At 39.4% G+C, this 22,685-nt stretch overlaps 1 protein-coding gene across 1 annotated transcript in view; it reads right to left on the minus strand.

The window, feature by feature from the left end:
- The window catches only part of LOC100877272 (Sex combs reduced), a 48,793-nt gene that overhangs the window by 5,046 nt on the left and 21,062 nt on the right, over positions 1-22,685 (minus strand). The window lies entirely within an intron of this gene.

The following is a 22,685-nucleotide window of genomic DNA, read 5'->3' on the forward strand; positions in this document are numbered from 1 at the left end:
CACGTTATACTTTCATTTTATTACCAAATGGAGAATCAATTTTACAACCCGACATTATCAATTTAATAAATTATAGACATTTCGTTTGAGTCTGTTTATCTTTCAACGATCGTAGACGTAGAGCAGGTACAGAGATTTAGAGGTGTAGAGATTTAAGCAGTTTTGATGTTTATAGGAAGTTGAAAATGTAGAGGAAATTGCAGATAGGTGGATCTGGAGATGTAGGAGCTTAGGTTTATACAATGGGATTATAGGAATCGTATGAATCTAGGTTTATGGAGACCAAGGGATCTAGGAACTTAGCCTCGTAGAAATCTACATTCGTGGAGATCTAGTTTTATAAAGTTTCAGACTCATAAAGAATTAGAGTTGTAGGGATCTAGTATTATAGGTATCTAGGTTTATAGAGACCTGGTCTTATAGACATTTAAGTTCATACCAATCTGGGCTAATAAGGTTATAGGGATCTAACTTTGTGGACATCCAAAGACCCATGTTTATAGTGTTCCATACTTATAGATTCAGAATTCGTTGGTACCTATTATTGGTAATCTTTTCATTCAATTGGCCACACATGAATCTGGGCTTACATCTATTTTCACTCCACAATTTGAGTACTCAGATCATAGATATCTATAGATCTAGATATAGCACTCGTAGAAAACTATGCTTGCAGTGATACTTAACAAGTAAAAAATACAGGCTTTCACATAATACCAAGCACCTGTACCACGTAAACCAATGTTATAAATTGCTATCTGACACTTTGTATACGAAGAATTAATTACACACAGATCACGGAACAAATTGTAATTGATAAGATAAGAATTTTGCTTACGAGTGGTCCGATATCCAAGACAGATCGTAATTTCTTTTTTTCTGGATGGGTAAAATCGAACGCGGTATCGGGAGTTTTCGATCGATCGAGCAGGTGCGAGGTGAGCCAAGGGTCGAGACTCCGGCATGATCATAGATCCATGTCGATGCGGATATTAAAGAGTCCGGCTCATTTGCAGCAATAATGAAAGTGCTATTAATAGCGTTTCAAGAGGGAGAGTTGAATGTGGATTGCTCAGGGACAGCGCTCCGAGTCTAACTCTGTATGCGAAAACTAGCTTTTCGTTAGAGAAAGAGAATACATTGTACAAGGCAGTAGAAAGTGTTCTTGTTCGAAATTCTGTACATGTGAAGTAATTGGAATGATTTAGACGAGGTTTGTAATTATGTTTCTTTACGAAACGTCAGTATTGCGATAACGCGAGCGCGTTCTTTAGAAAGGATGTTAATGGTCCAAAGAATGAAACTATAGCTGCGTTTATGTTCTGTACGGTTAAAAAAAGCGTTCACTTACGTTTCACAATACATGTATTTTATTATGTACATTATTTTGTATGAGATAACACAATTTTTATAATTGTTCCTTTAGAAAGTCAGTTCCTTATTGTTTTGTATAACTACCCCTGAATTTTTGATGGAATATTAGACAAGTATTTTATATCAGTTTCATAAATGGTTTCCTACAATGATTTGTCTGAACCTATGCTTACAACACCAGACTGTAGCGTTAGAAAATTCAAACAACAAGGACAATATTATTCACGATGAATATACAATATCCTACACTACATCGAGTTTTAAAAATTATGAAGCTGCAAGATGAATAATGAAAGTGCAAGTCCAAGTTATCTCGTGATCGGTCAACAACGTTTAGGCATAAAACCCGAATTAACGAGTAGCCGATGATTGTGTTAATTGCCTATATAACAGCGTGTCCGATAAACATCGGAAAAATAAATTTTCCTCAGACGATGAAGGATCTGCATGGTAGTCGCGATCTTCATCGAGCTGAAAATCACTGTAGCTTGATGAGTAATGCGGCAACGAATGCGTTAAAAATGATCAAGTTACGAAGAGAAATGTGAAAAGTGAGGAAAGGGTTCGAGGAGGCAAAGTTGGAGCTTTCGGAGTGGAGGTGTCCAAGCGAAGCTTAATGACCAGACAGTCGGAGGTGCGCGTTATCACTTTCCTCCCGATGTAGCACGTCGTTGGTCTGACTTTTTAATAAATAGTGGGCCGGCTGTCTGGCTGGTCCAGGCCCGCATATCGTTTATCCGGCACACCTAGCCGTTTTGTAACGGCCGAACGGAATTCCTTTTTCTGGCTGGCTCATTATTATACGACAGTCGAACGCGCGAACTAAGCCGGCACGCGTACCGAACGTTGCCCAAGGGATCGAGCGTGCTCGATCGTCCTCCCGTATCCTCTTTGTGGATCCTTTCCGGTGATTAATTGCTATCCGTGTACCGCTGACGTCGATACAACCTATGCCACGGCGAGGGAACAATCCTGAATCGAGCTGCTTCGTTCCTGACGACGGACGTCTCGATCCTTTTTATCGTATTTTTCAACATTTTTTACGTAAGGTTATGCATTCCCTTCGGTGACAACTTTCACGCGTACACTCCAAGTTTTATCTGATTATTTTATCAAAATCCTGCGTGGTTGGAGTGCGTATCAGTTCATAAACCATTGTTTGTAATACTTGAAATTTCAGTGAGAATAGGGAGAAATATATTTTAACGTGAATTGTATAATGTTACAGTGTTGTGAGATATAATGATCATTCAACGATAGAAGCTTGAAGAGTGAGAGTAGGGGATGAGCATAGGGGACGAAGCGCATTACGCAAGTGATACATAGAGGTACGAATAGTAGGATCAAAATTTAGAAATATAAAAGCATGGAAATTTGCGAACATGGTACTCTATAAATTTAGAAATTGAATACTTGGAAATTTGAGAGTTGAAAAATTGAAATTAATGAGTACCTAAAAACTTGAGTGTTTAAAATTATTAAACTTGAGGAATACTAAAATCTGAAAATCTAAAAATTTGAAAGTTGAATATTCAGAAATGTTATAAATTGTAAATTCTGCAACTTGGAAGCTATAACTCAAATTTCAAGAAGTCCAAAAATAAAAGAATGAAATTTGTAGAAAATTTAAAAATCGTGTAAAGATAAATCTCGAGCACGTACAGAAGACCTCGAACGAAGGAGGAAAAGCTAAACGGAAGCATAATAAATTCAACGCATAATTTCTGGATATGTTTCCAAGCTCTCATCATTAATCTTAAATTTCACACTGCGTGGAACGTGTTAAAAATGAAATTGGCAACGTTACAAATGTCGTGTTACAATTGGACCTCCTAGACGTTTGATTTATACATTTTGTCAAGCGCTGTTAAACCAACAAGAACTTTTACAAAAATCCCACTACCCGAGTGTACACGTTGAATCTCGATATTCGAAAATCTTTTATACGTATGATTTCATAGTACCTCTATTAATAATTTAAGAAACATAGTGAAACTTCTATCTGACATTTCTGAAGAGATCTATTGAACTGGCCGTAAATGATAAATGCAGGGAAACCATAGATGCGTGAACGTTGAGACGATGAACATTTGAGATTGGATCACATTAACGATACACGTGAAAAATTATTCGGGGAACCATTTAATGTTTCATTTTACATAGAGACGTCATATGTTCTTATATACACAGACATTGCTGCGTTTGTAAATGTTCTTTTATGTACAGAGTCATCTCTATATTCTTATATACTCAGAACATTACTATACTCCACTATATTTATACAGGGACATCACTATATTCTTATATACTCAGAGACATTGCCATACTCGACTACATGTATACAGAGACATCGATATATTCCTATATACACATAGACATTGCTATGTTCCTTTATTATACACAGACATCGTCATGTTTCTATACAGTGTGGAAAGACACTGACTCACTCCTTTATATATGGAGACATGGCTATAGCCTTACACATATTGTATAACCTTACATGTTATGCACATATATGTTCACTGACAATGACGTACTATACATGGATACTGTTACATACACAGAGTCATAAGGATATGAGGATATAGCGAAATAAGAATGTTGGGGTAAGACGAAAAATTGGGGATGTAGAAATATTTGATATGTAGGAAGCTGAGGACATGGAGATATATTTTCTAGAGATGTAGAAATGCATTTGGAAATACATAGATGTGGGATTATAAGCATTTCAGATTTTAGAGATATGGGAATGTAGATGTGTGGAGATATGTAGTTAGGATTTTAGAGATGTGATGATGTAGGTGTACTATATGAATCTGAGATTATACTTGTATATTGGGGTTGTAAAGATATGGGAATGTAACGATAGTTATACAAATAGAATTCTACGGAAATGAAGACCTGCGAGGTTGGAAGTTATTGAAGAATAAAGAGATCTAAGAATCTATGAGTCTAGAAATGTAGCGAAGGAGGAATATAAGTCCAAAGTCCCATCCTATAACGAGAACGTAGCGTATCGGAAAAGAGGAGGCAGAAATTGAGTCGCGATCGAAGAAACCGTTCTACGTCAGTATGAACGTACGGTAACACGATAACGAGAGAAAAAGGAGAACGACATCCGTTTTCCGCGTTCCAAAAGGAAGAAACGTCGATCGCGGGAGCGAAACAACGAAACTCGCCCCGACTTTCACCGGGCACCGCATTCTTCCCGTGCAGCCCGGTACGGTGGTGCATCGACGTTGACAAGACACGGACAGCGATTAATCATCGCGTCAGCCAAGAAAGAAAGAAACTTTCGGCTCGGAGGCCGTGTATTCGAGTCACGAGTGGCCGCCAGTTCGGCCACTCGCGTATCTTTATCACCGGCCTGATAATGGATCATTATCCGTGGCGTCCTTTTGTTCGTTCTCTGGAACAAACCGGGTCGAAACGCGAATCCATGAACGCATTCACGGATTATTCAAAAGGTAGCAGCCCTCGTACGGTGGGTTTTGTTGTTGCGAATCCTTGGTCGTGGCATTCTTTCAACGTTGCTCGATGCGACGTCGACGAAACGCCGTGGATACCCATTAATCATCCGCTCGGACGATTTAGAAAAAGCATTTGTGTCCTTCTCGATGACAGACCGTATATAGCGGCCGCACGTTCTCCTACTAATAGTTTGATCCGTGTTTACCGCGCTCCGCTGCGATTAAGTGCGATACCTTTTTCGATTGACACTCTGTCCGAGTTCCTTTATGCGCTTCGCTCGAGTGACATGTGCTTTTGCTTGCTACTAACTCTTTTTCGGTACAGTACTTTTATACTGTTTTTGTTGTTGCGGTGACTTAACGCGTGATAATGCGCGATGATTTAATTCATGGTAATTTAACTTGTGGCAGTGTCATCTAATTATCCTACTGATCACATAACTTACGGTACAGCGCGGGGAAGTATACACGTGTCGATTTGATGTGCAGCGAATCTGACGCACGGCGACTCTAACATGTATTCTAACGTATGACGATATAATGGCGATCTGTGACGATGGGATGTTTAGCCATACATTGCGATGGAGTGGTGATGCAACGCGTGACAACTGTATGGTAATTCTAACACATGGTGATCTAATATGTAGCAATTTTAACGCATGGTAATCTAACTGAAGAATTCTAACTAGAATTGTTATATAATATATAGCATTGTTGCTATGTAACATATAGCAACCTTAACATAACGATCACTAGCAAACATGATGATCTAACATACAGCAATCCCAACGCCTGGTGGTCTAACATGTAGCAATTTTAACGCATGGTAATCTAACTGAAGAATTCTAACTGGAATTGTTATATAACATATAGCATTGTTGCTATGTAACATATAGCAACCCTAACATAACGATCACTAGCAAACATGGTGATCTAACATACAGCAATCCTAACGCATGGTGATCTAACATGTAGCAATTCGAACTCTAATTCTGACTACCACAAATTGAACCAGTGAAGACCTACACGTGGACATGCAAATACATTCAACATCTAACTATAGCAAATTTAAGGTGTGGTGATTTATCACACAATAACTGAAGGTAGTAATCCATCGCGTGGCAATTCTAATGCGTACCGATTATAATGTATCATCCAACATGTAATTATTCTAACGCGTTCAAATTATAACTCCGGCAAATTAAACTTGTGATGACCTACCATGTACTAACTCTAATGCGTAGTAATCTACCACTTAATAGCTCTAACGTGTGGTAATCTGCCATGTAATAATTCAAATGCGTAGCGATTCTAATGCATGGTAGTTTAGAGTGCAGCGATTCTAACGTACTCAAATTCTAATTGTAGCAAAATAAACGCGTAGTGATTTATCATATAGCAGCTCTAGCATGTGGTAATCTACCACGTAATAATTCTAATGCATAGCGATTCTGACGCGTGATAATCTAACGCGTGGCGATTCTCACACATTGTAGTAGGAAGAGTGGTAATACAACGCTTGGTAAACTACCACGTAGTAATTCTAACGCGTAGCTATTCTCACGCGTGGTAATCTACCACGTAATAATTCTAATGCGTAGCGATTCTAATGCGTGGTAATCTAACGCGTAGCAATTCTCACACACTATAGTGGTAAGAGTGGTAATACAACACGTGGTAATCCAGCACGTAGTAATTCTAACGCGTAGCTATTCTCACGCATGGTAATTTACCACGTAGTAATTCTAACGCGTAGCGATTCTATCGCGTGGTAATCTGACGCGTAGTAATTCTCACGCACTGCAGTAGTAAGAGTAGAAATACAACGCGTGGTAATTTACCACGTAATAATTCTAACGCGTAGCTATTCTCACGCGTGGTAATCTACCACGTAGTAATTCTAACGCGTAGCGATTCTATCGCGTGGTAATCTAACGCGTAGTAATTCTCACGCACTGCAGTAGTAAGAGTAGAAATACAACGCGTGGTAATTTACCACGTAATAATTCTAACGCGTAGCTATTCTCACGCGTGGTGGTCTACCACGTAGTAATTCTAATGCGTAGCGATTCTAACGCGTGGTAATCTACCACGTAGCAATTCTAATGCGTAGCGATTCTAACGCGTGGTAATCTAACGCGTAGCAATTCTCACACGTTGTAGTAGTAAGAGTGGCAATACAACGCGTGGTAATTTACCACGTAATAATTCTAACGCGTAGCGATTCTAACGCACCGCAATAGTAAGAGTGGCAATACAACGCGTGGTAAGTTACCGCTTAATAATTCTACCATACAATCCAACTTAGCGATGTCAAACGCATAGAAATTCTACCTCGTTCAAATCTCTACTCTTCGACATCTCGAAATTCTTGCCAGTCAAAAATAGAAAGCACCCTTTTACCCATAGAACACTTTATTCCCCATCGTCGAGAAAAGTGGAAGAACCGAAAACACGAATAGGATTTCCCCGTACATTTCTCGTCTTATTTTTTGTCTGTCGCCGAGATAGCGGCATCAAAAATAACCGCAGAAGATTGAGTAGTCCGTTAGAATCTCGACGATAATTGAACAGGTGCGAGAACGAGCGACAGCTAATCGACTGGACGATTGTAAATTCGCACGGTGAATCGCGATCATCAAATGTTTTGTATCTTCAGCAATTAGGGACACGCGTACCCTTATTTTCCTTTCTTCCGCGACAGAGGAAGCGTTATCGTAATTAGAGAAAAGCTGGCTGACGAAACAACATTTTATTATGTGTTGCCTTCGTGCAAGTCTGTTATTAACAGTCGAGATCTTGCGATATAGAAATGTAGAAGATCAAACGCATCAACGTGCAATCAGTTTTTTCCTGCAATTACTTCCTCTTCAAATGCTGCAAGTATTATTTTTTTGCGGCGTGCTGGACTGATACGAACAATTTAATGTTTTTCACACCCATTTTCATTATACATCTTGCACCTGAAATGATCTCTAACACCTGTTTTAATTATAATGATTTATTCATTTATACTGTTTAATTAGCTCGTTTACATATTGTAAAATTGCATTATTTATTTATGTCCTCTATACATAAGATATGGAAAGCAGAGTATAAAATGATTCTTCTGCAAACAGAGATTTTTAGGGTCTGTTAAATTAAATTGGAAAATTAAGTGAAACTTTACAATGATACTACAGCGATGAAAGAACTCAAACCTAACATTTAAAGCAAAATATTAATCATGTAAAATGTGAGCACCTTGCACTGAAACACCCTGTATATACATACAAAGCTCCAAATACAAACTTCCTAAAAATTTTTCCAAAATATATGTACATATATAATTATAACTATTTGTATGTGTTCACATGACTGTTCAGAAAATTGAAGAAAAGTCGCCATGTTCTATGAGCAAACCGTTAAAAATAATATTCAGGATTTAAATTTAATGCACGACGTGTCAACGATATTCGAGAAAGATTTTTATGAAAAGAAGAAGATGGAAACCTTCTTACAACAAAATATACGAGCCGTCAACGGTGTGTGTCTTAAGAGTAACAACAGCTGCGATCGTTCGCTTTTGTGTTTCGTTACGTGTCCAGATAGTTTACCATAAAGAAAAGAAAAGGGGGAAGCAGCAATGAAACTATGTTTATGATATCAACATGCTCCTGATTTGTGTAATCGAAATAATAATTTTCACGCTGATAATCCAAAACGTTATTAAAGTTCTATATAAAAACTCCAAAAATAAAATGGTAATAGTGTGGATTTTTTGGTAAATATATTAATGACTTTTTAGTAGATAATGTAGCCTTTTTAGTAGGTATTGTATATTGTAAGTACTGATGTAGATTTCGTAGAAAATATTTAATGGAGATTTTCTAATAGATACACTAACTTAGACTTTCTCAATAAATACGACAATGTAGATTTTATAGCAGATACACTAATGGAAATTTTTTAATAGATACACTAACTTAGACTTTCTCAATAAATACGACAATGTAGATTTTATAGCAGATACACTAATGGAAATTTTTTAATAGGTACACTAATGTAGATTTTCTCAGTAGAAGCATCAATGTAGATTTTATAGCAGATATATTAATGCAGATTTTTTAATAGATACACTAATGCAAACTTTCTCAGTAAATATATCAATGCAGATTTTCCTGCAGATATATTATTGCAGATTTCATAGTAGATATAAGAAAGTAGACTTTCTCGTGGATATATTAACGTAGATTCCATAGTAGATATAACAATATAGATTTACTGATAAATATGTCCTCATTTGAGAATCAAGAAGCTTTGTTCAGAAAATAATTGCGAGTATTAATTCTTTGATATTTCTTGTTACGGTATTTAAAATTTCTTGTTCTTCGAAGTGAACGATTTTAACAATGCTGTTCTTGAAAAGAGCTATTTTTAATGGTGAGACAACAGGTGTACGATTTATCAAAAATAAATATTCTATGTTAGGTTGCTAGAAACAGAACCATTTGTTTGAAATGTTTAAAATTGTTAACTTGTAAAAATTTCTGCATTTCTGATAAGATTCAGTCGAAAAAATTAGAATTCTACTGATAACAGGTAGTAAAATATTCCTCCTATGAAAATTCTAGGTTAGCTCGTAACTTGAAAACCGATTCTAGACACGAAGCTCTTAAAATTATCTTCTGAAACATGTACTTAAACTGGAGAAACGTAAAACATTTTTTAAACATACACCTAAGTACTAAATTCAAGAAAATCCCCAAACCATAACCACCACCGAATGTTCCTCATATCTCCAAGACAATTCACCGAAGCGAGAATAACGAATGATACCGAATAACGTTGAATACTCACGTTGCACCTGCTTGAATTTCTAAACATCTCTAATTTCTCATTTTAACACTAAACCTATGAAAATGATCGTTCAACAAGTTTCTTATCTTTAATTACAAACTTTGTTAAGGACCTTTTCCTGAAATCCGTGTTGAGTCTCATCAAGATAAAGAATTAATGTGCACACTCATTGTTTTTACACTACGTTTATTTTTCAACCTCACTTTTAATTTGAAAGTTTAGCTGGTAGATTTAAGATAGTCTAATTTTGCTTCCATCTGCACTATCTTTTACCTTTCATTCACTGCTTGTACGATCCGGCAAATCTAATTAATAACCTAAATCTACTTTATTCAACAAGTTTATGGGTTTATGGGACACTTCAAAATGACGCATCTTAGGTCCCTCATTTCAGATTACAAAAATTCATCTCATTTTTTATTTAAAAGTAACATCAGACTGATGTGATTCTAATGTCGAGTAGTCCTGTACCTCTGTACCTTTCTACTATCCTCAGAATATATCCTCAATTCATATGCTTGAACCTTAACAAGTTTATTAACGAAGGTTTAATAACAGGTTTACTAACGAAGGTTTAATAACAGGTTTACTAGCGAAGGTTTAATAACAGGTTTATCAACGAAGATTTAACAACAGGTTCATTAACGAAGATTCAACAAGTTCAATAACAAATAGTAAATTAACGAAGAATCGTCACGGTAGTCTCAAACATCTAAGCTCGAGAGGTCCAGTGCATCGAGCAAAGCCCGTAAAGAAATCCGGTGCCTAATAATAATTTCCAGAGCAGCATTATTTTCCGTCGGTTAGCAGGGGATCGTGGTCTGGTAAAAATGTTTGACATCCCTGGCACGGTGGCAGAAAGGAGGTGGAGGAAAGAGAAACGACAGGGTCAGCGAGTCGCATAGCTGTCGGTGCTGTTAAGACACCGAGGGCGACCGGTGTAGAATGAAAGACTGCGCTAAGCGCAGGCCCGTGTCGTGTCAGGCATCTCGGTGTCACCTCGTGTCGTCTAACGTTTTCGTGGCTGGCTCTTAATAGAATGGCCCGCTTCTCGAATCGTGTGTGTATTCGCACCGAGCACAGCCTGTGTACCGAACGTGTCACCGACTGCCTGTCCGGAGACCATTTCTGACCGGCTGACTGACAGACCGCCTGCTTCAGCGTCACCGGGATAACCTACCCTCTTCTGCGTTATTCTTCGTGTCTAGTGCTTTCTTTCTATCGTTGGACTCGGATTTCGCTGCTTATTTTACGATCATGATCGGCGATTGTTTACTGAGGGGTCGCTTGCGAAATTAACGAAAGGGGGTTTATCTGGGGATGGGTGGAAGAAAGTGAGAAGGGTGAGGTTTTAAGTGCATAGGTGGAGTATCAGGGTGGAGGTAAAAATTGGGATTGGAGGAAAATATGGGGTAAGCTGGGGAACTTGGGTTTTCACGTCTTTATATTTGGAAATTTATATCTCTCTGAATTGTCATATCTATAGCTCTTAAATTTGTGAATGTTCCATTTGAAGTTCTGCATAACTCTTTCAAATCCCACCTTCGAAGTTCTGACCCTCCAAGTTCTCAAATTTACAGCTCTCTGAATTTTCAAGCTTATAACTCTTTAAATTTCCAACCCTTCAAATCGACATTCTAAGTATTCAACGTTGCGAATTTTCAACCCCTCAAACCTTTAAATACCAATCCTCTCAAGCCTCCTTTTCAATATTTAGCTCTCCGACCAACTCCAATTCCACCTATACCATAAATTATTTAAATCTCCAATTCATTCAAAGCTTCAAATTATTCGAAAGTCCAGCTTCAATCCTAATTTCCTAAATTTCCAAACTCCCTCAAGTTTTCAACTCCCCAAACATTCCCCAAATTCCCAAAATCACACAAATTTCTAAATTCACCCCTACCGAAATCCCCAAGCGTTCCAAAGAATCCAAAGACTATTAAGTTAGAAAACGAGAATGCGCGTTGATCGGTCAGTCCGCAAAGCAAGGAATAATCTCGACGGACGTGGAATTAATCGGTTTCGTTGTCGGGATATCGGCGAAGGCGCGAGCAACTGGTGAACTGGCGAGCGGAATCGCTCGATTAAGCTAGCCAGACAGAATCGGAATCTGTCGCTTTGAAATGACTGCGTGTCGCGTTCCAACGGCTACAAAGAACACTGCACGATTGCGTGGTCTGTAGTTCCAGTCGACAGCGGATTCTACAAACGTATATTTAGAACCAACCCCTCTCCGCGCATCCGAGTGTTTATCTGATAGCAGGGCTGCAGATATCAACCGTTTCCATCTGCTCGATCGATCGAGGAATTCCAAAGAAAATAATGACACATCCGGTCATTCGCGACTTAATCGTCACGAGATACTTTGAAACCGATAGAAATTCTCTTCCTGTACAGTTGGGTCATCTTTCAATTCTATTTGATGTTATAAGATGTACATTGGTCGATACATTAAATTAGACCCGATCAGGTGACATCATACATGTTTATGCGAAACTATTGTGTGAGTCATTTGTGCTGTTCACTAGGTTTCTTTAATTTTTTTAGGTAGCTGTATTTCATTGTTTTTCATTTTCTTTTTTACGTGAATATTTCTACGCTACTTCTTTTTAATTCTTCTCTTCGATTCTTTCTTTCGATCATTATTATATTTGATGCAAACAAAATTCTTCTCTGAAATTTATTAATTTAAATCACTTCATATATAAAATTAAATTCATGTTTAATTAGATTCATTATTTTCAGCTTAACTTAAATTCATTTTGCAAGAGCTTGATATATTCATATATATCTTAATTTTATATATAGCTTCATGTATCTTAATTTATCAATGAAATTGTACATTTATATACATTATGTACACACGTATAAAAGTCGTGCTAAAAGATTTGCATCCAAAGAGGGAAAATAAACGCAGGAAGTTAGAATTGAAGGAAGTGACTCAATATCATAAAGCAAGAGGTAAAGGGCCATTTTTCTGCGCCTAAGACAAACGCATCTAGCTGTTTTTATTTTCCTGAATCATGAACGGTTGAAAGCGGGACCATACCGAGAAATACTGCGCATTCCTAAAGCGTACACAAAAAATACTCAGCTCACGAGATTGCACGATGCAAGAGATGCTTTGCATTTCATTAAACGGAGACCTCCCCGTGGAATGTACGGAAAGAATGTCGTGGAACTTGGCCTTTAGGCGGAGAATCAACTTTCAGCGGAAAAAAATGGAACCGAGAAGAAGGCACAGATGATAAGTTGCAAACCACTTGGTAGTTGCCTCCATTTTCTCGAAGCTCGGTAGCAATTACTGTTTAATGGAGGGCAGCTTATTTGCCTGAATTATCGTTGTTAGCTGGGTACCGCATTATCGGTACTCAATGTGGTTTGTGTTATCGGTGCTTAACATGAATCGTATTATCGATTTTTGTTTTATCCTTGATTAAACTGATACGCTGTGGAAGCTAATCGTGACATTTGCTAATAGTAAGTTTGTTAAACTTATTGGAGTATAATTGCCTTTGATATGCAACTGTTAGGTTAGGTTTGGTGTGATGTTAGAGGAGGATGTTTTACTAAAAACATGTTGTCGTTTGTCAGGTTTGGTATGATTTTACAGAAGACTGTTTTATTGAAAACCTCACGTGAACGACATGTGTTATTAATATTTTAAATGTTCCTAATTTCAGAGGATGTTTTACTAAAAACCTCACATGAATGATGCTATCGTTTGTCAGGTTTGGTATGATTTTACAGAAGACTGTTTAATTAAAAATCTCACATGAATGACATGTATTATCAGTGTTTTAAATGTTCTTAATTTTACAGACTGTTTTATTAAAAACCTCATATGAGTGACATATGTTATGAATATTTTAAATGTCCCTAATTTTAGAGGATGTTTTACTAAAAACTTCACATGAATGACATGTGTCATCAATGTTTTAAATGTTCCTAATTTTGATTGGCAATTTTGATACGAGCATAGAAATCATATGTGACTTCATAAACACATGTGTTTCCAGAGCAGTGTATTTACAGTATCTTGCTCAGAAAAGCTTATAGAACTTGGTTGAAAATGATAGTTTTTTGGTAAAATAAATTTAAAAATGGAGAAGAGTTTTAATCCCGTTAGAGTATAATAAATCGTTGTTCGAATAGTCGACTAGTTGTTTATCAACGAAAATCAAGCCTCAACACGGCGATGCCAGGGCAACAAGTATTTATAACTCTGAACAGGAATCTCAGTCCGTAGAAATTATAAATCATCAATCCTCGCTGGGGAGATTAACCAAAGAAGAAGAAGAGGAAGAAGAAGAAGAAGAAGAAGCAGTAGAAGAAGAAGAGGACGAATAATAAGAAGAAGAGTAGGTCTGAAGTACCGCGTGGCACGACGACAAAGACGATGTAAATCTAAAATCTACTCGGTCTCGACATCGTGGACCGATCCACTGAAACACATCCAGCACCGTTCAAATCCCAGCTCCCCATTGACACGGCCGACAAAAGAAGAAGAGGAGGTTCATAAATAACCCGGCCAGTTTATCGTGCCTATTATGCAATTACGATTGCATCTTTGAAGCCTAGGTGGTCCACGGCCTCAAGATCTCAGTCCAGGCCAACGAGATAATGCTTGTTAAAAAGTTGTCGTTGTTTCTTCGACTCTACGGGACTTGGTCAACTGTTTCGCTCAACTTTCACCGTTTATCTCTTTCTCCTCTATCTCTCTGTTTACTGATAACACCACCGAGGAAATCGTCGGATGAGGGAAACATTTTTTCTGTTAAAACAAACCTTTGCCATGAAAGCCTTTCCTATACAAAATGGCGATAATACCCGGTAGATGGACTACGCAAATAATACTTGTAGGTTAGGTTTACATTTATTGAAATGTTTAATAAAATCATACATCGTAAATATTATGTCGTTTATATGTTTATTCATCCTGTTCCCGGACTTTCAAGATAAACACAATCAATTTTTAGTGACATATATAGTATTTGCATGAAATCTACATCATTAAGTGTTGTTCTCCGAGTTTCTAAGTAAATTAGCTTTTAAATGCAACGATGAATATTTAAATTATTAACGACATTTACATCATGTTATTTTGTTGACTGCCACGATTTTTTCTATTTATGATCATGAAGATTGATGTTCTGCTACTTTATTGTTAATCGCACGCTTCTTGCTAATCTGATCAAATTGCTATAGCTCATATATTTTTTTTAATGTAATTACCGACTTCAGGAATACACATCTTAATAAGAAATTTGTCATAATCAACAAAATACTTTAATTCCACCGTTTCAAGCTTTTCAGCAATAAATCATTTAAAAAAAAATAAAAACCTCTATAATTTAATTTATGCAACTGAAAGATTGTTATATAAAAGAACAGAAAAAAGTGTTTGCTGAGACTGACTACCTCACTCAGACTGTCTTTGTCTTCATACAAAGTGTGGTAATTTTTCCCTAGGGAAAGATCGAGTGTCGCTTTCTTTCCGCTTAGGTTAGGTTAGGTCCCGCAATCGTTAGTCGAATAGTCACGAGTTTCGTTACGAAATCAAGGCTTATTTCGTCCCCGATAAGGAAACGTTACGTAATTGATAATTGGAGTCCGTGGTTCAAAGCTGTTTAACCGGTGCAGATGGTTTGCCATGAATGTTACGATAAAAAAAGAGGTTAGTCCGTGTTGGTAGACTGTCGTTGAGAATCTTTCCTTTAGAAATAAAAACGTTACCTAGATTTGAATCTCTGATGACGCTTTAAGCATCGCTAACGGTGTCTCTTAGTGAACAGGCTGATAGGAATGTTGACCCTAATGAAGCTACCGATTCTGTGACACTAATCGCGTGTTAATACGAAAACATTAATCGTTCTGATTAAATAGAAGTACAGATGGTCCATCTCGGAAATAGGACTAATTTTATTTTAATGTTCCACTTCGTTGAATCAGGTTTTTTAGGCAACCCATTAGCCGTCGTTAAAGAAGTGAACTATGAACTTCTTCAAACGTCATAATTTTTAACGTTTAGAAACTGTGGTTTATTAGTTAATTTTCGTACTGTCCGATCGATTAGATTGGCAGATTTGATACTAAATAAACAATGGAAAGTGTTGATTGTACTTCGATCTTGAACACGATGAAAATTTATAGATACCGCAATTGATCATATATCAAGATATTGTACAGTTTTCAACATCGGATGACGATTTCTTTCGTCAGGTGACGATGACAGGAATCGATGTTAAAATCATGATCAACCGTGCGACATTGTGCGGGCCAACTTTCAACACCCCGCATGAGACTCGTAGCTTCTATGAATGAGTAATGAGGAAAGCGACATCGGGTAGTCACATTAGGATCATCGTACAGTGGAGTGAGGTATTCGTAGGTTCCCACAATTCTGAACTCTAGAAATCAAAATTCGAAAATTCAAATATTCCATAATCTCAAAGTATCAATACTTCCCGTGTTATAGTTTCCACCTTATCCACAGAACCGACTGTACTTATCCTATTTTCCAAAGTTTGCATCTGAAGTACGTTCATACACGAGTACGTTCATTCTAAAATGAGATATGGATAGATCATGGATACCGATTAAAACCACTAAGGGTCACATCCGAGACTACCAACATGAACACTACGTAGTACCAACAGTACCATAGATCCTAGTGCAGATGGCAATGTAGAAAAAGCCCATGCTCGATTAGATCCAGAAGTGATATCTTGCGTATCTGGTATTCCACAATCAGCAGTGAAGCAGTGTTGTTCTTGGGTTTGCAAACGTGTTCGGCACGGTCCATCTATTTGTCCGATATGGCAGATTGAATAGTTTTTCGCGAAGAAAGGAGGACAGCGATGACTGGGAGGATTGAAACGGCGATTATCAGCATCTCGGTCCGTAGCTCATCTATTTCTTCAGCGTCCCATATGACGCGTTTCACGATCCGTTTGGTGGGCGAGCAAGGAGGAGCCAGGGCGACGATAGACATCAGATCGGGACACGTCGGCGACTGGCTCGTGGCCAGTGGCGCCCACGGTGTTTCGCGAAAACGCGAGCGGTTAGTGGTTACTAGGAGCCGGTCCGTGCGCAATTTAAATTTATCTAGGCATGTTTTGCGTCACTCAGCCACCATCCCGGCTGATTTGTGACCTTTCGGTGCTTTCGCAGCTGGCGGCCGATCGCGGGCCAAAGATCGCCAGTCGGCCGGCAAAATCAACGACCTGTCGACATTCCGCGACGAAGACGACGCTGTGTCCCGCTCGACGATCGGCCTGGCCGATCCGCTCTGTCGCTACGCCGTGATCCACCTGTTACCGCACGTCCTGGCCGACTCGGATCTGTCCACCGTTAAGCCCGCGCAGGAAACTCGCCGACCGGCTTCTATTTCCACTGATAAACAGCTGACGCGTTCGACCCGTAGCGCTAACTCGTGCGTTATAAATTCCGCCGGAGTAATCATTTTCACGGGGACCTGCTATTTATGAGCCGTGACGACCGCCTCAGACTCCGCTGATCAAACGCCGAAACTTGGATTTCTCTCCCTTCTTTAACTGCGGTTTCTTTTCGCCGCTCGTGAAATATTGCGAACTGCGACACGTTCGAAATTGCAACGATAACGATAATGAGTATGGGTCTCTGTATTTGATAATAGCATAGAAATAGACAGGCATTGAACTCGACACGGAAATAGAGCAATGATCTTTCATTTCTTTTTTCGTCCAATATATAAGTTCATGGAAGGATTTTTTTATTTTTCCGCAAATACCATTATCTCCCTTATTCAGATGTCAAACTCAAGTTTTCTGGTAGGCGCATTTCTACATGGCAATACATACGGAGTGGAATTTTAACTATAAAATAAATAGTAGAAACGATTGAATGTTTTATCCACGTGGTGAGAAAAATGAACATAATTAAGTAGACGAAAAGCTTGTTAAGTCCGTAATTGAAGGTTAAGAAATCAAGTTCATCTTTAATGATACGAGTAAGCGAGATCTTGTCGAGTTGCCTTCTATAGAGCAATCACGTGACTGCCAAGTATAGAGAATTTGCAGTATAATATAAAGTATATAGTCAACAAAGATCTAGTTCAGACGACGACGCTCAAGGATAAAATACTTGATGCATGAAGCACAATTATACCCGCAACTCTAATTTATTCTGTATATCTCCAAACTTTAATATGAATTAAACATAGCTGAATCACGCAAACTGGAGATGCATCAAGATCCCGGGAAGAGTGAAGGAAGCGCAGAGAGTTCAATACCTGGCGTTGGAATCATGCTAGGGAGACTACGTCCTGCAATCTTATTCCGATAATCTCCATTTCAGTGAATCAGCACAAACGAATGAACTGCAGGCATACGGGTATATAGCATTTTAGAGATATAGAGTTGGAGATGATACCCGGAGATTATTTTTAGGTAATAGATTTAGAACGATGGGGCGATAGGAAATATAGTGATGTGGAAGTATAGGGATTTGGATGTATATGAAACTGTGAATGTGGTAATTTGTGGATACAGAAATTTGTTAATACAAAAATTTAAGGATATATGGACCTGAGAGTGCAAGATACAAGGCACGTGATTTGAGTGCAAGATACAAGACCTGACTTGAAGATACAAGGGGACCTTAGGATTTTAGGATATAAGGATTTGATGTAAGGATTTGTAGTCAGGGGATATAGGGACCTAGCGATCTGTGAATATAAGGATCTGTAAATCTAAAAATCTGTAGATGTACGAATTTGTGGACATAAAGATTTGAAGATGTAAAAGGGATTGGGAGACTTGAAGATTTGAAAATATAGTGAAGTAGAGGTATAGAAAATTGGGAATATAGAGCTGTATGGAAAGCTGGAAGTTATGAATCCCGAGTCAACGTACCAATAAACTTCATTGATGAATGCTCAGTACTGTTCCTCATTCCTCCAGCTCGAATAGCCTAACTCCAGATCCAGTTCTGTGACGTTTCATGAACTAATACAACGCAGCTCCTCATTTTTTCCCGGGCGACTATAAATTTTCTTACCGCAGCAGAGCGAGGTTCGCGCTAGCTGTCATAGCATCTCAACGAAGGAATTTCTTTCATAGAAAGACCGCTATAGTCAAATCAGATCGCTGCTGTTGCGGCGCTGGCCGCGTGGAACGGACAGTTATAAATAGATTCAAAAACTATTGCTTTTCAATCCGCGTGGCGTGGCGAGAGGTACCCCGAGAGGCGGGTTAAAACGAACGAAAGAACGAGCGAGGGGTTGAAGAAGGAAACGAAGCGATCCACTGTGAACGTGGAAAGAGAGGAAGAGAGCGAGAGAGAGAGAAACGACTATGGGTTCTCTCCGGTGAAGCTTTTATGCCGAAGTTTGCGAGCCGACCGCCTCGTGGATCATTTGTTATCTTCCACGAGAAAGCTCCCCGACGCAAATAGGTTTGTTTCTGGCCGCTTTAAACGCTTCACAATAATCCACACGAACCCAAATTCAATTAACGCCTCGTCGTTCCCGTTCCCCCCAACCCCGCCCTCTTCGAACACCAACGTCCTCTAACGCTCCCCACCATTTCTGCACTTTGTACCCGTTGACAGCCAACGAAAGTCGCGTACTTCTTCTTTCGTCTCTGTTTTATGCGCGGCCATGGACCACGCTGGAATATTGACGTACGTGCCTGGAACACCCGATGACCTTGAACATTTGCATTTCCTTCCAGACAGGACATGATCCACCTCGTTGCGAGCAAGTTTACGTAATTTGTAAACTTTTGCGCTGTCTCGATTGCTTAGCCGGCTCTTCTTATATTGCTACTTTCCCTTGGCGCTTATGCTACGCCCACTTGCGTATAGTGACATTAATCTTAGTTTCGAGAACTTGTTCAGTCTACTATATTATTATAGTAGCCTCGTTTCATTGAAAATATTAGTGCTAAAATTTAGTACAAATACAAGGAGTACGGAAATATTATTTAGAGACATATTCTACAGGGACTCTTTTTATGACCAGGTATATTTGAGACCTAGTGTTACATGGATACAGGAACATACGTGACACACGCATACCCCCTGAAAAAATAAGTTGAACGAAACACAAGAGAGGACAGGAGTAAGATGGCGATGGAGTAGGGTGAGGAGAAGAGCATTCGTAGATGGGGAGAAACGGAACAGGATTGAGGAAGAATGGGGAGTAGTGGGTACGCGTCTCCATCCATCAGGCAACGGTCCGATCGGTCGACACACGCGACTCGAACCTACGGACAACCTCCGAATGCATTATCTGCCGTTCCCGGTGCCCGGCTATCCTCCGAGTCGATGCCTTTTCGATAATCAGAGCGTTTAGGGCTGTTTATGCATTCGTCGGATAACGTATGGCTTGCCGCGAGACCGATACTGATGTCACTGTTCTTGCCTTTCAATGCTCCATTCCCTCACCGCCTGCCATTATACATACATCCTGGACGCTTTCGATGTCCTCGATCTTTTCGATGGATCATGAGTGAAAGTTTAAATATCTACTCGGCCATTTAACCGTGCTCTTTTAGCAAAATTTTCTTTCGGAACTTTTGGTTTCTCGTTTAATTTCGTTTATGGTTTGAATACAATATGGATAATTTTGAAAGGAATTGTCATAGTTTTTGGGTTTCCTTGAAAGGAGGTTATGAAGTCTGATGTGTTATCTTTGAGTTCCATGATTGATAGTTATGCAAAGTATTAGTATAGGTACTGGTTATTAGCAATGCTATTGATAGTGGTATTAGTCTATACCACTGTGATCTATGATGTCATTATTGATAGTAGTATTAGAACAATTAGTTAATAACTGCTATTGATATCCGAGAACTCGGTATTACTGCTGTTGACTAAACATAACCTCAATCCTACAACACCTACTGCAGCATTCTACCTGCTTAACCCCGTGTCCATGATCTCAGCAATATTAATGATCCGACTGAGCAAATAATATTACAATCGCTGAACTTGAAATTTAACTGTATCGCAGACTCTTCGCACTTATCCGCGATAAGTTGAGTTACGACGGTGATCTCATGAGACAAGGGGTTAAAGACCCCGGCAAATTATAGGTTCTACTAAACGTCCGATCTCTAAACGATTCAGTATCCCGTTCAAGTCTTTATTCATTGCGATCCGAGAAACGGAAGAGGCCGAACATCGGCAGAGTCAGCAAAGGCAACGGTACACGGGGTCAATAACAAATTTTCAACAATTAATCGACAATAATCTCTCGAACGGGCAGATTGGTCGGCTCCTCGTGAACGATACCGACATTCTATAAATGCACGAGCTTGATCGTGTGCGTGTACCCATAGAGAGGCGCGCACACGATTTCAGACAGCGTTCCTGCCGCGAGAAAATTAATGACTTGCCTTCAACGGGAACAATACAGTCAGCTGCGACTCTTTACGTGTCTGGCGAGTACGCGGCGATGCTTAGGCCGTCTAAGGTCGAACAAAAACACACAAACGAACGGGTGACGCGTGTGCGTTGGATCGATTTATGCCCGACGGTCCTCGGAGCTAGCCCAAGAATGCGAATGTATAATTTTCATACGGTTTTTCGCCCGACGCGCCGTTAGAACGCTTTAATCCGCTCCGACGACGGTGCGCCGGTTTGGCGCGAGCGCCGACCAAGTCGCGCGCAATTTGCCACAGTTTCGCTGGATTATCGTGCCTCCTGCACTCTCCTCTTCGCTGTTACATTGTTGGCCGTTCACGACACACTTCCGGCCTTCTGATTTAGCGATACTGTATTTTCGGGCTGCCTCTTGCGCGCTAGCCAAAGCAAACTTTCTGAATATTGCGAGTTTCAGCTACGTGAGATATTCTCAATTATAATTTGTATTTCTGCTCTCTTATTTATTGCTTCTTTGAAATGATTTTCTACGGTCATTCGTTCTAAAGGTGCCGTGATTTTGGCGTGTACAATATCGTGTTTGTTAGTTATCGTTCTACAGTGGGATCTCAGAATGGTACACGATCAACGTGAGTATCCAAGTAATGATTTATGCTCTGTTTGTAAAATATGGTGGAAAAAGTATGAAGTGTACTGCCCAGAGAATTTCGACACTGCTCTTGTTGGACATCTTGTATATTATATGCAAGGAGGTTTACCCAAAAGTTTCATAATTTAATGACATGTTATGTTGTGTACTTTTGTTCTTTGAGTTAAAAAAATTAACCTTCAGCGTACAAAATTAAAATTGCAATTAAATGTGCAACCAAAGTGCGACACATAAGGCAAGAAGTTAACTCCGTGCATCTTCTAAGACACTTCCATAGTTTGTAAAGTTGAACACATGCTAAGTTTGAGAGGGACGCCATTTTACGGAGCACACGTGTGACTGCAGCATCGAAAGTATTAAAACGCTGGAGATTTCATTCTCTCCGCTTCAAATATCGTTGTAATACGATTCGGCCGTGAACGGGTCCGTCGAAGCATTAATAACGAGGAAAGTTTTATCGGAAATAACGCGGAGCAATCTCGGGAGCAATATTTCCGGAGCACTTGCCAGAATCCGTTAGAAGGCTCGGATCGCGAAACGCCATCTGCTTCTTATTCTCCATGCCAGCCATACGCGTTGCAGATAAATATCATCGGAAACGCATCCCTCTTTCTAGCAGACCCGGTTGCGGTCCCGTCCTCTATGAATCATGTAGTACCTATGTTTTAGGTCAGCTTGTTCCTCTTAGGAGGCTGTCGGGTTTGATCGGCCATAACGTTCCTCCTGGTTACCCTGTTCTCGGGTGGTGGCTCGAGCCTTCCAGAAGATCTGGTAGGTACGTAAGCCTCGCATGAGCATTTATTTATGGTCCGGGATCGCTGGGGTGTACGTGGAACCGCCTCTCTATACCGACCATCATGCTATTCGCAGCGTCCATCGAATGAACCTGTCGCTTAATTCAACACTTCACGTTTTATCGACCGATTCCGCGTAATCTTGCTTAATTGTCAGATATAGGAACGTGGAACGAATGAGCATTCTGA

Source organism: Megachile rotundata, chromosome 1 (assembly GCF_050947335.1).
Source record: "Megachile rotundata isolate GNS110a chromosome 1, iyMegRotu1, whole genome shotgun sequence".
In the NCBI taxonomy this organism is placed as follows: domain Eukaryota; kingdom Metazoa; phylum Arthropoda; class Insecta; order Hymenoptera; family Megachilidae; genus Megachile; species Megachile rotundata.